The sequence below is a fragment of the Crocodylus siamensis genome, chromosome 12 (assembly GCF_052110815.1).
Source record: "Crocodylus siamensis isolate JL-2025a chromosome 12, ASM5211081v1, whole genome shotgun sequence".
In the NCBI taxonomy this organism is placed as follows: Eukaryota; Metazoa; Chordata; order Crocodylia; family Crocodylidae; genus Crocodylus; species Crocodylus siamensis.
In genome coordinates this window covers 46,508,692-46,522,562 of record NC_143406.1, presented here as the reverse complement: position 1 = coordinate 46,522,562, position 13,871 = coordinate 46,508,692, and the positions used below count along the sequence as shown (strand labels likewise).

At 58.1% G+C, this 13,871-nt stretch overlaps 1 pseudogene across 3 annotated transcripts; it reads right to left on the bottom strand.

The window, feature by feature from the left end:
* Nucleotides 1–107: 107 nt before the first annotated feature.
* On the bottom strand, nucleotides 108–11,972 carry LOC149855100 (melanin-concentrating hormone receptor 1 pseudogene; annotated as a pseudogene). 3 transcript variants are annotated; one of them, XR_016438676.1, is made up of 3 exons: nucleotides 7,723–11,972; nucleotides 7,460–7,599; nucleotides 108–3,217 (listed from the first exon to the last, which is right to left on the bottom strand). The product of XR_016438676.1 is annotated as a melanin-concentrating hormone receptor 1 pseudogene, transcript variant X1 (transcript). The 3 variants fall into 3 exon arrangements; XR_016438677.1 differs by having other exon boundaries at nucleotides 7,460–7,596; XR_016438678.1 differs by having other exon boundaries at nucleotides 8,267–11,972.
* Between the last annotated feature and the right edge of the window lie 1,899 nt (nucleotides 11,973–13,871).

Genomic DNA, 13,871 nt, shown 5'->3' with positions numbered 1-13,871 from the left:
TCTTCCTTTTCATCTGCTCTGTATGATTTAATGAATGTGTTCTTCCTGGTGCTTTGGCTACCATACTGCCCCTTCTCTGTGACTAATTAGTTCAGGCACCAACTACTCTTCCTTTCATCCCAGCCAACAGGAGAGGGATTTTTTCTCCTGTTGTAAAGAATAATTGGTAGATATTTGGTTACAGTGGTAATAATGGCTGTACCACTACTGAAGTAGACGAGCTCTGACGTACTTAAAAAGCAGAGTCAAATAACGTAAAACAGCTCAGATGCAACATGCTGGAGATTTTTACTCGTCTGGGATAACTTAACCTCAGTTCAAATGAGAACAAAACAGCATGACGGTTATTCCGTGCACAAAAATCTACAAAACTAAGATTGAAACCTAAACTTTACTCTCGCAGCCATGCAGCGATTTTATGCAGCAATAGCTTTCATTGTGTGGTGCTGATACACAAGCCCACTCTAGCACAGTAGCGTGGTGTTGGCTGTGCATTCATTGGTTCTTCTTCCTCCGTCTTTTCTGTTCTTCAGGGTGCCTCCATTTTCAGGACATAAGGGCGCTTTCCCCATGTGGCTCCACGGACCCTATATAAATGGGATGTGACTGAATGACGTAACTCTCAATGCTGGCAGCACTCAGGCATTAGGAGCTCTAAACAGGAATAGATTTAATCTTTATTCCACAGACATTTAAAAGAAAAGAGCTGCAAATACCTTGGAGACAAAGCATGTGGATCCACAGGTTCATAGTAAGGGGCTGGAAGGGACCTCGCAAGATCATCGGGTACCGTAGGTGACGGGGTTGACCTGGCCCCATTTTTGCCCATTATCTGGGTCCCTTTTGCCTACCAGGGACTCTGGGCATCCTGGGTGGAGTGTTTAAGATGGTCCCACTTCCTCTGGGATGCTCGTTGTGCATGTCCGTATTTCAGTCATCTCCCAGCGCTGTCTAGCACGGTTCACCTATTACACCACACCGTGGGTGCTTCTCGTGCTAGGTAAGCAGCAAACACCAGTGCCGTTCTTGGAGGATTTGCCAGCAGGCTGTCGCTGTCACGCCTTCATCTGCCACGAAGGGTCACTGTTGAGGTACGTAATCAGCACATCCTTTTTCCAGGAAAGGGCTTGCTCTGCCTCCACATGAACGGAAAGCAAGTTCAGCTGTGTATGCCCACGGCAGACCTAACGCAAGAGTCCCCTGCCTTCTTAGGCAGTTGTCTATCAAAAAAAAATCTCCGTACAGCCATATTCCCTTGCAAAATGGGAGCGAACCTACGTCCTGATAATGCGGCGAGGAGAGGACCACGCTGTGACACCCAGCAGGGAGGAGGGTGACAGATCAAGTCCTAGAAACCAAATCCTCAATAACGACGGTAGTGGTAGCTTCTGAGAAATCTCGCTGCTCTCAGGTTTGCAGCTACTGCAAACTTACTGCCATTGAAAGGATTCATATTATATACAGCCCTAATTTAGAAGCCCTCTGACATGCTTTCCTGCTCTGCATGCCCCTGGGACCTGTAACAAGCCCCCTGGCTTTATTTATTGGATAATTTTCCCTTTTCCCACAAACCTTTTCCTAGCCACTCCTGCCACAAGGCTTCTGTGTGGCTCAACCATGGCAATAACCCCAAGCTTCCATTTTATTATAGGGAAATCTCTTCCAGCCAGCCAGATTGCTGACCTTAATCCGAATGCTTGAGCCCATCCAAAACCGTGACATTTATAAAACCTATGTCGTCACCAACGAAGGGAGCAGCATCAGAAGAACACATTCTCCTTAAACTGAATGATTAGGTTTCCATTCACAAAAAAATACCACCAGAATGATGGAAATCAGAGGCAAATAAGGGCCATATCGACATTTAGATCTTCTCTTCCCGGGCAGCAGCCTTCCTGGCAACGAACCCATGCACGCTCAGTCAAATCAAGTGCTAGTGGCAGAAGTTCAGGCGATGGATGGGGCTTCCACCACGTTCCTTATTAAAATCTCCCACCATCTCGAAGCTCCTCGCTGGTAGGAACTCTTCAGCCTAAGCAGTTCTTAAATTCACCCTCGTTCCCCTAGCTGTGTCCCGCGTGAGCCAGTCACCGCCATACTTCTCCCCCCGAAAAAGGCCTACAACCTTGCAGTGTGCTCTCTGCAGCTTGATCGCTGTTTTGCTGAGCTTAAGCCCGGTTGCGTTAAGGAACTGAGACAGTGAGATAGCTGCCTGTATTGCGAGAGTACGTCAAGCTCAGCGAGGTCTCCTGATGTGGCCCCGAATTTAGTTTCACGGAGGGACTGACTTTCCCGGCAGGGCGTCTCTTGCCTCTCCTGACCGGGCGCCCAGGGCAAATGGCCTTGACCAGTTTTCTTTGGAAAGTGTCACTCAGCACAATGTAGATGAACGGGTTGATGCAGCTGCTTGCATAACCGAGGCTGATGGCGACGTTGTAGGCATAGAGAAAGGCAGTGGTGGGCTGGGTGACTTCGAGATGAACCAGCTGCAGTATATAATAGGGTGCCCAGCAGACAAAAAACGCAGAGCAGATGGTCACCGCGATCCGCATGATTTTCTTAGTCCTGGCCCTGAAGTTCCTCTGGGGCAGTGGTAACACCACACGTGAAATGTGCTTCTGTATCTTCAGGTACACGATACAGATGACCAAGAGAGGAATGATAAACGCCAGGAAGAACTGATACAGCGTGTACCAGTAGATATCCACCGAGAGGTTGGGCAAGATGATGCCGCACCCTGCTCTGCTGCCTGGCAGGGCAATGGGCTGGCTGTACATGAACACTGGCACGCTGGTCAGCAGGGACAGGAGATACAGCAGGAAGATCACCACCGCAGCCGTGCAGGGCGTACGCATGTAGGCAGAGCGGATGGGGTGCACCGTGGCCAGGTAGCGGTCGATGGACATGGCCGTGAGGATGTAAGTACTAGCAAACTGGCTATTGGCATCTAAGGCTGTGATGATGGTGCACACGGTAGCCCCGAAAAGCCAGACGCCGTTCCCAAGGAGCTGGTGGATGAGGAAGGGCATTCCCAGCAGGAAGAGGAGATCGGTGATGGAGAGGCTCACAATGAAGACATCTGCTGTGTTACGGTTCCCCTTGGGCTTTCTGGTGATGGTGTAGATCACGATGCAGTTCCCTACAGTGCCCACGAGGCAAACGATGCCAAAAACGATGGGAAGGACGACACTGCTGCGCTCTTCCATCTCGCCGGTGCCTGCGGAAGCAAAGAACGACGTGATGGTAAGCCGAGTCACCCGGACACGAGCCTCTTGAGGCAGAGGAGGAAGGAGCTCGAGCCGTTCCTCTGCAGCACTGCTTCTCGCCCACCCTTAATTAATCAAGAACAAAGCTCGACTTCCACCTGAGAAATCAAACCCACAGTCATGCTGGAAAACCTTTAATTAACCCGCTACTCATTTTTGCAGCGCTGTCTCCAGGCCCCGGCCCGGAAGCAGATGCGCGAGGTATTCTTCACGTCTGTTACTTTCTGCCCTACGTTTAAGACCTGCAAGAGCAATCAGGCAGCGCTCTCAGTTGCTCCTGCATGGAATAAGGGAAGAAGTTGTGATGATCCTCTGACTACTGCTGTGGTACGAACAGGGAGAGCCGCCTGGCCGGCAAAACCATGCGTGCACACCAGCGATGACACCCTAATGCTGCCTAGGAAAATTTCTCGGAGGCTGAGGATAGCTGCTCTCCCAAGGGTGTCATCTGCCAGGCCATTCCCGCACAGAGCCAGCCCTTAATCTTTCTTCTCAGCCGGTAGCTGGTAGCCTCGGCCGTTGGGTTTCCACCCGTCCCCCCGCAGCGTACGAGCTGGGGCTGAGCTGATGCACAGCAGCCTCCTGCACGCTTTGCTAGACCCTGAGTAAGGGGCTAATTGGACGCTCCAGTGGAAAGTCAGCCTTGAAAGGTGAACTGCTGCGGAAAGCCGAAAGTTCAGATTAATAAAAATAAAATAGGCTTGTTCTGGCAGACGCCGCTTGTATCACGCTTTGTACAAACAGCACGCCTGCGGCAGGAGGACTATTTGCACTACTTCTGGCGCGTGTCCCCACGGGTGTCCAAAGGGCTGCTCTGGCTGCTGTCAGAAAGAGCGACCCTGACTTTGATGGGAGGAGAGCTGGGCCCTGAGCCTGGGCTCTGTTAGCTCTCTCTGATGATCATCTGCAGCAACAGCGCGATGATCCGGCTAATGCTTTTTACAGCGTTCGCATTTAAGCAGCCAGCTGGGATGCACCATTGCCTTCAAACCGATTCAAGACCAGCACAAAAGAAACGTATCTGTTTCTCCTTTTCAGGAGCAGGACACGATTGTCAAATATTCCTTTTTTTTTTTAAAAAAAAACACAGAAGAAAAAGGAAATGACGGTTTCCTTAAGTAAAACATTCTTCCTTTCACATGGCCTCCTTAATTGGGCAAACGAGTGCTGTGCAACGCATGAGAAAGGGAAGCCCAGCAAAAAAAATGAAGAAACTCAGAGTCGCTGCCGAACTACGGGCGAGGGGGTTTTAAGAAGCAGGACAGCCTGAGCTAAGGAGTTAGGGCTTTTCTGGCTGCTAATTTATGCGGCGTGCTTGAAACGAGCGTTCAGAGGGACACGAATCAAGGTGTTGGCGCTGGGCAGACCCTCGCGGCCACGGCTCGACTGACGCGCGACGGGCCGCGGGCACATCACGTCCTTTTGTGCCGGCAGAGGGTTGCGACTGTGAGGTGGGAGAGGCGAGCTTTGGGCACCGGCGATTCACAGACTCTCCCCCCGCAGTCAGGTAACGGAGAGGCCCACCATGCCCTGCGAGCCGCCGCATAAAAGGCCAGGTCTAAACCCATCGACGTCCGTGCGGATGCAGCAGCGGTTTGGGCTCCAGGGGACAACCCCGACGCTGCAAGCCTCGCAGAAAGCCCGGCAAGTGGGAGGGCAGCTCGTGTGTCCCGCAACGCGGGGATTTTTCCCAGCGGGTTTCCATGCCCCCCCGGGGCTTTCCAAAGCAAACCCTGACCCCCGCTTCCCAACACTGTCGGCCGCCATCCTGAAGCGTGCCATTAACTTAGTGGTTGTGCCCAAGCTGAAACAAGGACTGAGCCTGGAACAATGACTGGAAATCAATTGGCAGATCATTAGCAGCAGCACTTGTGCTTTCGAGCTGCGTTTTGACCATTAGCTGCCTGGCAGAGCTAATGCATGTGTTCATACCTTTTTATTAAAGTGCGGTTAAAAGACGGAGAACGTTAACCCTTTATGCGCGGCACGCTAGAGACAGCACGGCGAACGCCTGCTCCGCGCCCGGCACGTGGGTAGCCTCGCGGCCTGCCCGTCTCCGCCCCGACGCGGGGAACGCGAGGCCCCGGGGGAATGAAGGGACACTTTGTTCAATCAGGCGCTGGACGCTGCCACCGAGCACCCAAAAACCGAAGGACCCCAGATTTGGGGCTGGTTTTGAACGTTGTGACCTGAACGACTTGCCTAAGATCACCCTGCAAGTAGGAGGCACAAAAGAGCTCGCGCATCCTGCTCTCTCATCCAGACAGAGGGAGGCGGTCGGTCCGGGCCTCGTGTGCCAGACCCGAGCGCTGTCCCCATTCACGACCTGCTCTCAGCACTTCAGACTCGAGGATCCCTTTGCTAGGCAGTGGGGACAACGCTTCAGTTTTAAAGACTAGCTGCATTGCCTTTACATCGTGCGCGCGGTACCCCCTTGGCCCTGGAGAGCCCTCCTGCAGGGGAGGAAGAGGCTTAATTTGCTGAAGCAGTCGATGCAAGGCTGCGGGGCGCGGCTCGCCGTCTCCCTCGCGGACCCACAGTCGGTTCGTCGCTCCCAGACAGGGCTGGGAGAGCAGAGCCGACGGTCTCTGACTCCTCTGGCCTGCGTTTGTTGGTAGATCCGGCTGCCCCGACTGCTGATTTGCATCATTCATCCCCAGCTCAGGGAGGGGAACAGCATGGCTCACCCGGCACACGCAGCCCCGTTTTAAGAGAGCTGTGAAGCCAGCGGGATTCTCCGTCCGTACGCCGGCCCCAAGCCAGCGGGTGGGCAGCGCCCCCGTATCTCTGGGTCAGGGGCTCTGCAGGGACTCGCCCCTGGCTGCGGCGATCACGAGGGACTGTGAATGCAGGCAGGCACTCCTCAAAGATGAAAGCAAATCCTATCAATTTTCTCGGCCCCTCCCCGCCCGACCTCGGTGGAGCTCGGGCCTGGCAGCATTGCTGCGGGAAACATGCACGCACGGAGCCTGTGCGATGGGTGTTTTCATCGTCGGCCCGCTCGGCAAACCTCACGCGCCGTACCTGCGGCAGGGCATGCTCGGGGTGGCCGCCCGCTGCTTGCGATACAGTTTTTTGCCCTGCTAAGGTAATGATGTCGCTGTTGCAGAGCAGAATAATTTCAGGGCCCGGTTACGTACGAGCAGAATCGTTTGCACCAGTGCTATCACCGGTGGCCCGGGAAAGCAGCGTGAAGCGGGACGCCCTGCGCGCTGCGTCGGAGGAGCAATCCCCAGCTACGCGCCCCCCACCAAACACGCTCGGTCTTGCCCTGGCAGCATTGCACGTACCATCCGCCTTCAAATCGCTGATCCACTGCTTTAATGACTCCCGGGGGGCCGGGATGAGCCCTGGATGGACTGTTTCCCACCAAAGCCCCTTCCCCTCCCAGCCTAACCGCAGTGCTGTTGTGAGACCTCAGCGGTCCGCGCAGGACTGACGTCAGCCAGGAGCAGGCTGAGATTTCACCTCTTCAGCTACGTGGGTGCTAAACCATTAGTCCAAAGCCCCCTGAAGTTACCAGCAAATCCCTTGATGACTTTAATGAGCCCTGACTCAGGCCACGGAGGGAAAAGCTGCACTTATTGGGCTACACAGACTCAGTGACCAGTACTCCTAGGGCATCATTCAGAGCATCCTCCGGGCAGCTCTAGAGGTGGCTCTAAAACACGGTGGCAAGCTCAGGGTGGGAGTAACAAGGCTGAGGGGCTTTGCGGTGGGGAACCAGGTGCTAGCCCTTACCCCAGACCTGACATGATGCCAGGAAAAGCTACCTGGGCTGCAGCTGCTCGAGCTCCCCGGCGCTCGAAGGGCCGAGAGCTCGATGCACCAGGGAGCACGGGCACCGCGACGCTCTCTGCCAGCCCCTCTTGCCCTCCCCGAGACAGCTTCAAAGGAGCCACCTCAGGGACCCGGTCCAGCCCGGCTGCAGCAGCCCAGCCCTCCGCGCAAGCCGCAAAACCTTCCCGCGACACCAGGCAAGTGCTTGGGCAGTTAACGCCAAGCCAAACCCTGCGCTCTCGGGGCTCGAGCTGGCTTCAAAACGCCTAGCCCAGCATCTGCAGTGCAGACATGCCTAGCAGGGGGTGCTGGGCAGCCCCTTGCAGCCAGAAACGCTCCCCCGGAGGCAGACCTCTATGCTATCCCTCCCTTCCCAGGCCTGGCCAGAGACCCCCACACTTTTCCTCACCCACCTGGGATGTGGGAGACCTGGGATCACGGCTTCTGCCTGCGTGAGAGACTTGTCCCCCGCTCCTAGCCCCTCCGTCCTTGGGGCTGCCGCGCGGCAGCTGCTGCACTTCGTGGGAAGCGACGAACTCGCCCTTGGGCCCTGCTGTAACAGAAGTAAAGTGAAGGAGCAGCACGCTAGCCGAGAGCCTGCCCCGGCACCCCACACGGCGTCTGGGGAAGGGACCGGGAAGAGAAAGAAGCAGAGAGCGGAAGGGAGACACGTTACCATCGCGGGGCTCGTTCAGGCCCCCCGCCAGCTTGCTGCGACACGGCTCTGGGGCTCGGTCAGCTCCGTGGGGCATGCAGCAGCTGCCGTGGCTCAGTTACCGGAGCATCCAATGCAGGAAAAGCAACTTTCCAAAAACCCAGCGGTGCGAACAGGAGCTCTGCGCACTGCTGCAACCGGGTGCTCGGCCTTTCTCCTGCAGCTCAGTGAGCTGCTTTGGGCCTACCAATGGCCCTAAACATCTTCCCCGGTGATTATAACGTGCTATTCTGCAGCATAGCAAAGATAGTTGTGCACGGCAGAGCTCACAAAATGCTCAGAGGGAGAAGGACTGCCTGGGAAACCGAAAGTCACAACAAACTCATTGCACCGCAGCCTCTCGCATGCAGGTCTCGCTGCACAAAGCGATGCTTTCATTTAAAAAAAATAGGAATAACCAAAACGACTTGTCACGCAATAGTCAGGAAGTATTTGGTATGGAGCAGGCTGCAGGGTGGGGAGCAGCATCGGTGTGTGCGTGGGGCGCAGGTCATCGTCAACTCACCAGACCACACATCATGTGTAGTGCCAGGAATTGCACGGGCCATGTCGTGCTGAACGCTGATCGCAGGCTGTGGTGCAGCGGGTGGCAAGTACGGTATGTCCCGGGTCTCATGGGTGATGACACAGGATGCATGTCGTGGTTTGCAGGGATGATGACATGGGATGCGTGTCCTGGTTCTCATGGGTAATGAGTGACACAGGATGCATGCCGCAGGTCTCATGGGTGATGACATGGGATGTGTGTCATGGTTCTTGCAAGTGGTGACAGGATGAATGTCACCATTCTCACGGGTGGTGAAATGGGATACAGGTCACGGTTCTCGCAGGTGATGACACAGGATGCACGCCGCCGTTCTCATGGGTAGTGGCATGGGACTCATGTTGCAGTCCTCCAGGGTACTGACATAGGGTGCATGTCGCAGGTCTCACGGGTGATGACACAGGATGCATGTTGCCGTTCTCATGGGTGACGATGCGATGTATGTCCTGGTTCACAGGGTTGATGTGGGACGTACGTCACGCTCAGCAACAGGCATAAGACACACCAAGACAGGGTCAAGCAGCTCGCAGGCCCGGCGCCGTGCGGGAGAAGCCCTCGCGAACAGCAGACTGGAAGTCCTCACCTGCTGAGAAAAGAAAGAAACGAGCAGTACCTGCAAAGCCGGCCTGGCAGCCCCTGGTGCCGCTCCCCTCCTGCCCGGTGCGTCCGGCTGCTGAGCGGAGCCGCTCGCAGGGCTCGGCCGCGCCGCGAGGAGCACGGGCGGCCCGTAACGAGCAAGACCAGCTAGAGCGACGCGAGCACCAGACTACAGCCTTCCCTGCTAGGCTGGAGGCAGCCGGGCTCGCCCCCGGTAACGCGCTTCGCCTCGAAGCACGAGTCGCTCCTCAGAGAGCAGCGAGGGACTGACACGCCGTGCACAGTCGTCACCGCTCTCGCCTGCCGCAGCCGCGTGTCGAGCCACGGGTGGGAGCGACACCCTGCTCCCAAAGGCGGTGCGTTGGTGCAGCCGGAGCGAGGGGCACCGCCTTCCCCCGGCGCCCGTGCCCCCGTGCAGGCACTTCGCAGTGGCGGGATGGTGGAGAGGCAGCCCCTGCCAGGGAGGGGCCCACGTGAATGAGGACAGCACGAATGTAGACCGCTCGGGGGGGCACCCCATGTGCCACGAATTAGCCCTGCGCTTTCTCCGAGTCCTGCCACGATCCCTTCCCTAGGCTCTGCTTTCTGCTCCCTGCCTGACGCGCCGCTCTGCTTTCTGCTCCCTGCCCTGTGCCCCCTGCCGCAGGACGTGGCCAGACGGCTCAGACGCCGCGCTGCAGGCGAGGCCCCACCCCAACACACCGGCCCTGGGGAGCATTTCTGAATCCACTTGGCAGGGCCCGGAGCCTGCGGCGCACGCAGCGGGATGCGGGCATCGCTGTACCCGGCTGCCCAGACTGGGGTTCACCGGCATCAGGGTAAAAGAGGGATGCAACGTACCCCTGGGAGGAAGGGAGCCCTCTGAGCAGCTGTTTTCCAAACCCTGAGGCTGTAGGGCTCCCCGAGCAGAGCCGTGCCAGGCTCGCCGGGCAAAGCTGTTCCCCAGCCCCTGCTCTGATGCCAGAGGGTCTAAAGAAGACTCTCCCTCGGCCTGAAGAAGGGGGTTTGTGCCTGAAAGCTTGCAAAGAACACTTTTTCCAACTACTTAACTGGTCTAATAAAAGACATCACATTTACCCCAGTGCAGGTTCGGCAGCAAGGGTGCCAACAGCTGGATTCTCAGGCTGGGCTACGCACGGCGTGTTGCGGGGCAGAGGCCCGGCTGTTTGGGGTGTCCCAAGCACTGCATGACCCTCCGGCCCTTCTCTAGGGAGCCGTAAGTTTAAACTTTCCAGCTTCCCACTCTGCAACCAGCCTGCATGGCTGCCACTGAGCCGGACGCCACGTGCCAGGGGAATAGCACCTGGCCCAGGCCCCTAGCTTGGCTGGGAGCCTCCTCGAGGCACCACTGGAGCCTCGAGGGCCAGGCTGGCATTGCCCGAGTCAGGCGTGGCGCCCAGCTCTCAATTGCACGGTCGAGGCCCGAGGACGCGGCACAGGGACGCGGCAGCCCCCTTTTGAAAGCAGCTAGCGAAGCGGCCCAGCTGAGGCAGGGCAGGGGTCACGAGAGCGAACGCCCACGTGCTCGCTTGGCATCTGGGGCTTCGCTGAGCCCCGCCGTGTGTCAGCTCGCTCAGAGCCGCGCCACGTGGCAGCAAGGGCCCCAGATGCATCTTTGCCCCCGCACCCTCCAGCCTGGATGCCAGGAGCCCGGAGCGCCCCCAGCGAGAGGCTGTTCACGGGGGCACAGAGCCGTGCAGCTTGGCCCAAGGCATGAGGTGTGGGTGCAGGTTTTAGGGGGTCATTTCAGGGCTGACCTAGGCAGCGTTCCCAATGAGGCCCAGGTGGGTTTGTCCCTGCCCAGGGGCAGGTGAAAACCAGCAAAGCCATCAGGGTATAACCTCCCCCACCCCCTTCACCCCCAAACGAGCCCCAGGAGAAGTGCCTGAAGCACTCGGGAGAGCCCCCGGAAATGGGGAGTGCAGGTCACAGGGAACACGAACACGAGACGGGCGCCTTGCCCTTCGCTCCTGCAAGCCCCCGTGGCAGCCGCTGTCTCCGCTCCATTGCGATCCAGGAGCTAGGGAAGAAACCTGCCTCCCACCCTGTTGCTGACTGATGCAGGGGCACATCACACAGCAAAGCCATGTGCGATGCCGCCATGACGGGCGATGCGCCCGCGATGAAACAAACCCGAAACCAGGCCACGAGCGGAGCACAGGGCGTTCCCCTGCATGGGGGGAAATGCAGCTTGGGATGGTGGGGGAGCCACATCAATAGAAACCAGGCAGGTGCTCCAAATGCAGTAGTAGTTAGCACATGCTAGCACCGTGCGGCCACAAAGGAAACAGGAGCCCGGGCGTGCAAGGTGCTGCACACTTCTATAGTGAGATCAGCCCTGCCCCAAACTGACAGGCCAAGCAAAGAGTCAGTGCAGGGAAGGCCCAGCAAGAAGCGACTTGCCCAAGGTCCTACAGCAGGTCAGTGGCAGAGCCCAGGGACAGTCACCAATGCACATCTGGCACGTACGGAGCCCAGGACGCCTCTGGCACAGAAACCCAAGTCTGCCTGCACTCAGCGTCCTTCTATTGAAAGCCTTTCTTTCACGACGGGGCCTGCAGGACCAGAGGATTTCATCCCCCCCAGCCCTCCCTCGACCTGCCGGGCGGATGCCAGACATCAGCGGTCTGCGTGCGAGCCATGCAGCGGCTGCCCCCCCCGGCACTCGTGCGCGCGCCCTGGAGACCCGCCGCCACGCTAGCGCCTCCGCTATTGCCATGACTACTGAGTCCCGGAGGCACAGAGGTAATCAAGCTGGGCGCAGGTAGATACTCGGAGCACGTGGAGACCAGCGCCGGAGCTGGCTGAGAGCCCAGCAACGTGCGGCCACCGCGGCACCGGCAGCACAGCGCGCCGGGCCCAGTCGACGAATAAGTGACGGAGCATCTTATCAGCACGATTAGAGAGGAGCCGGGGATGCGGGCCAGACCCGCGGGGCAGTTCAGGAGAGAGACCCCCCTCGGCCAAGTCAGCTGCAGGCCAGAGCCGCTGGAGCAGAGCGTCCCCCCACCCACGACGCCTCCACGGGCAGCGCGGAGCCGAGGATGCTGCTGGGCTGTATGCCGTGCAAACCCACCGCTATATGGGCCCCTTGCAGGGTGACCCCCAGCCCTGCTCTCCTGAGCCGGCTAGCGTGCCCGGTGCCCCCTCTCCCCGTACCCACCCCCTAAACAATGGCCTCCCCCTAAGAGGGCTCTTCATCCTATTAAAGGCTGCTCATCCCTAGCAACCCTGTTGCTATGGCAAAGAGGATACGGGGGGGCTGCGTGCTGCTCTCCATGCAACCAGCGCCAGGGGCTGCCACAGCAATAAGCAGGCACGGGAGGAGACGGGGATCGGGGCCGTGCCCCCAGTCCAGCCCCATGCTGGAGGAGCTGGGGGGTGACTGGCAGAGCCCTGGGCTGCAAGGGGAGCGCGGTGCCATGCCGCAGGTGTGCCCGGCGCTGGGCTGGTGATGTGCATGGCTCCTTGCTTTCTCCTGCACCCTGCCCCTCTCCGGCCACCCTCCCAGGCCTGCTCCCACGATCAAACCCCACCAGCCCTCCCGGCCCAGCTCTTTGGCAAGCAACCGGCTTCCCTGGGCAGCAACGGTGCTTGCCTCCTGCTAGGTCACCCCAGATGAGGGCTTCCTTGCTCCCTCCGCAGCCTCTGCTCAGCTCCAGCCAGTCCTGGGACTGCCTGGGGTAACCGCTCTCAGTGCAGCCCACAGGACCGGCATCCGGCCCCTCGCCACAAGCAATAACATTTGTTCGTCTGGCAGATGCTAGATGAGCTCTGGGGCACAAAGTGCTTTCCTCTGGGCTGGGAGAGGAGCAGAGGCAGCTTGGGTTAAGCACCAGCTCCTCGCAGGTGCCAGCATCCCTTGGGGACGCAGCCCACTGGCCTGACCGTACACACCAGGGGCTCTGCCCTGTGCCAGCCCCAGCCCGGGATGGATGGTTTGTGCCACACTATGAACCTCCCTGATAGGACTTTAATAACAGGGGCAGCGGGGACACTTCTCCACGGTGGCCTCATTCCTCTTCCTGCGCCAGCCGTGTTCTCGCCTGCCTCGTCTGTCCTAGCTGCTGTCATAGAAAAGCTCCATTAGCAACGATAGGCGCAAGTTAGGACTTCCAGGGGCTCGAGACTGATGATTTCCCCCAGGCTGAGGGTGCCAGATCGCAGATCTCCTGCCAGATCGCAGCTCTTAGTGGGATTCAGCACTGAATCGAGACCAAGCTACTTCCCCCGGGTGCAAAGTGGGGGGAAGTTGCACTCCCTTCCCCCTCAACTCCCTTCTTCATGCAGTCAAGGAGAGCAGTCTCCTGCCCCTCTCCAGGCAGCATTCATAGCGAGGGCCCGCGAAACAGTCGGTGAGACAGGAGCAGCAAGACAGAGACAGGACGGGAGGTAAAAATGCCATGCCGCTTGCAGCAAGTGGAAGGGGTAGCTCTACCCCCGGCACACACTGCATTCCCCCACCCTCCTTTGATAGGCTGATACATCTTAAAAGCAACAACCCCAGAGAAAATCAGCCGGGCTTTCGGGTCGCCCAGCAATTTGCAACCCTCCAGAGGATGTTGCCAGCACCCCAGATCTTCTCCAAACCTCCTCCAGAGCCTTCCCGATTGTCCTGCTAATTCTCATCTTCCGTGACTCGAACGCAGCTGAGAAATGAAATGAGCCTTTCGGCTTGGACATCTCCAAAGGGCAAGCAAGGGAATGCCCGAGACACCTCCCCTCCTTCCTGAGCCCGCGCTCACGGCACGTGAGATCATTGGATCGACTCTGGATCATCGCCAACCGACTGGCCTGGAGGTTTAGCACTCGTGGGCCGAGTCCAGACGCTAGGGGGAGGCAGCTGCCTCCAGAAAATAAACCAGAACCCCTTGCATGGCAAGAGGCTGCAGGGCCTTAAACATTCAGAGCCGAGCCTACCAGAAGTGAATAAGCTCGACCTGGGTTTGCTTCTTTCCCAGCCCCGAGG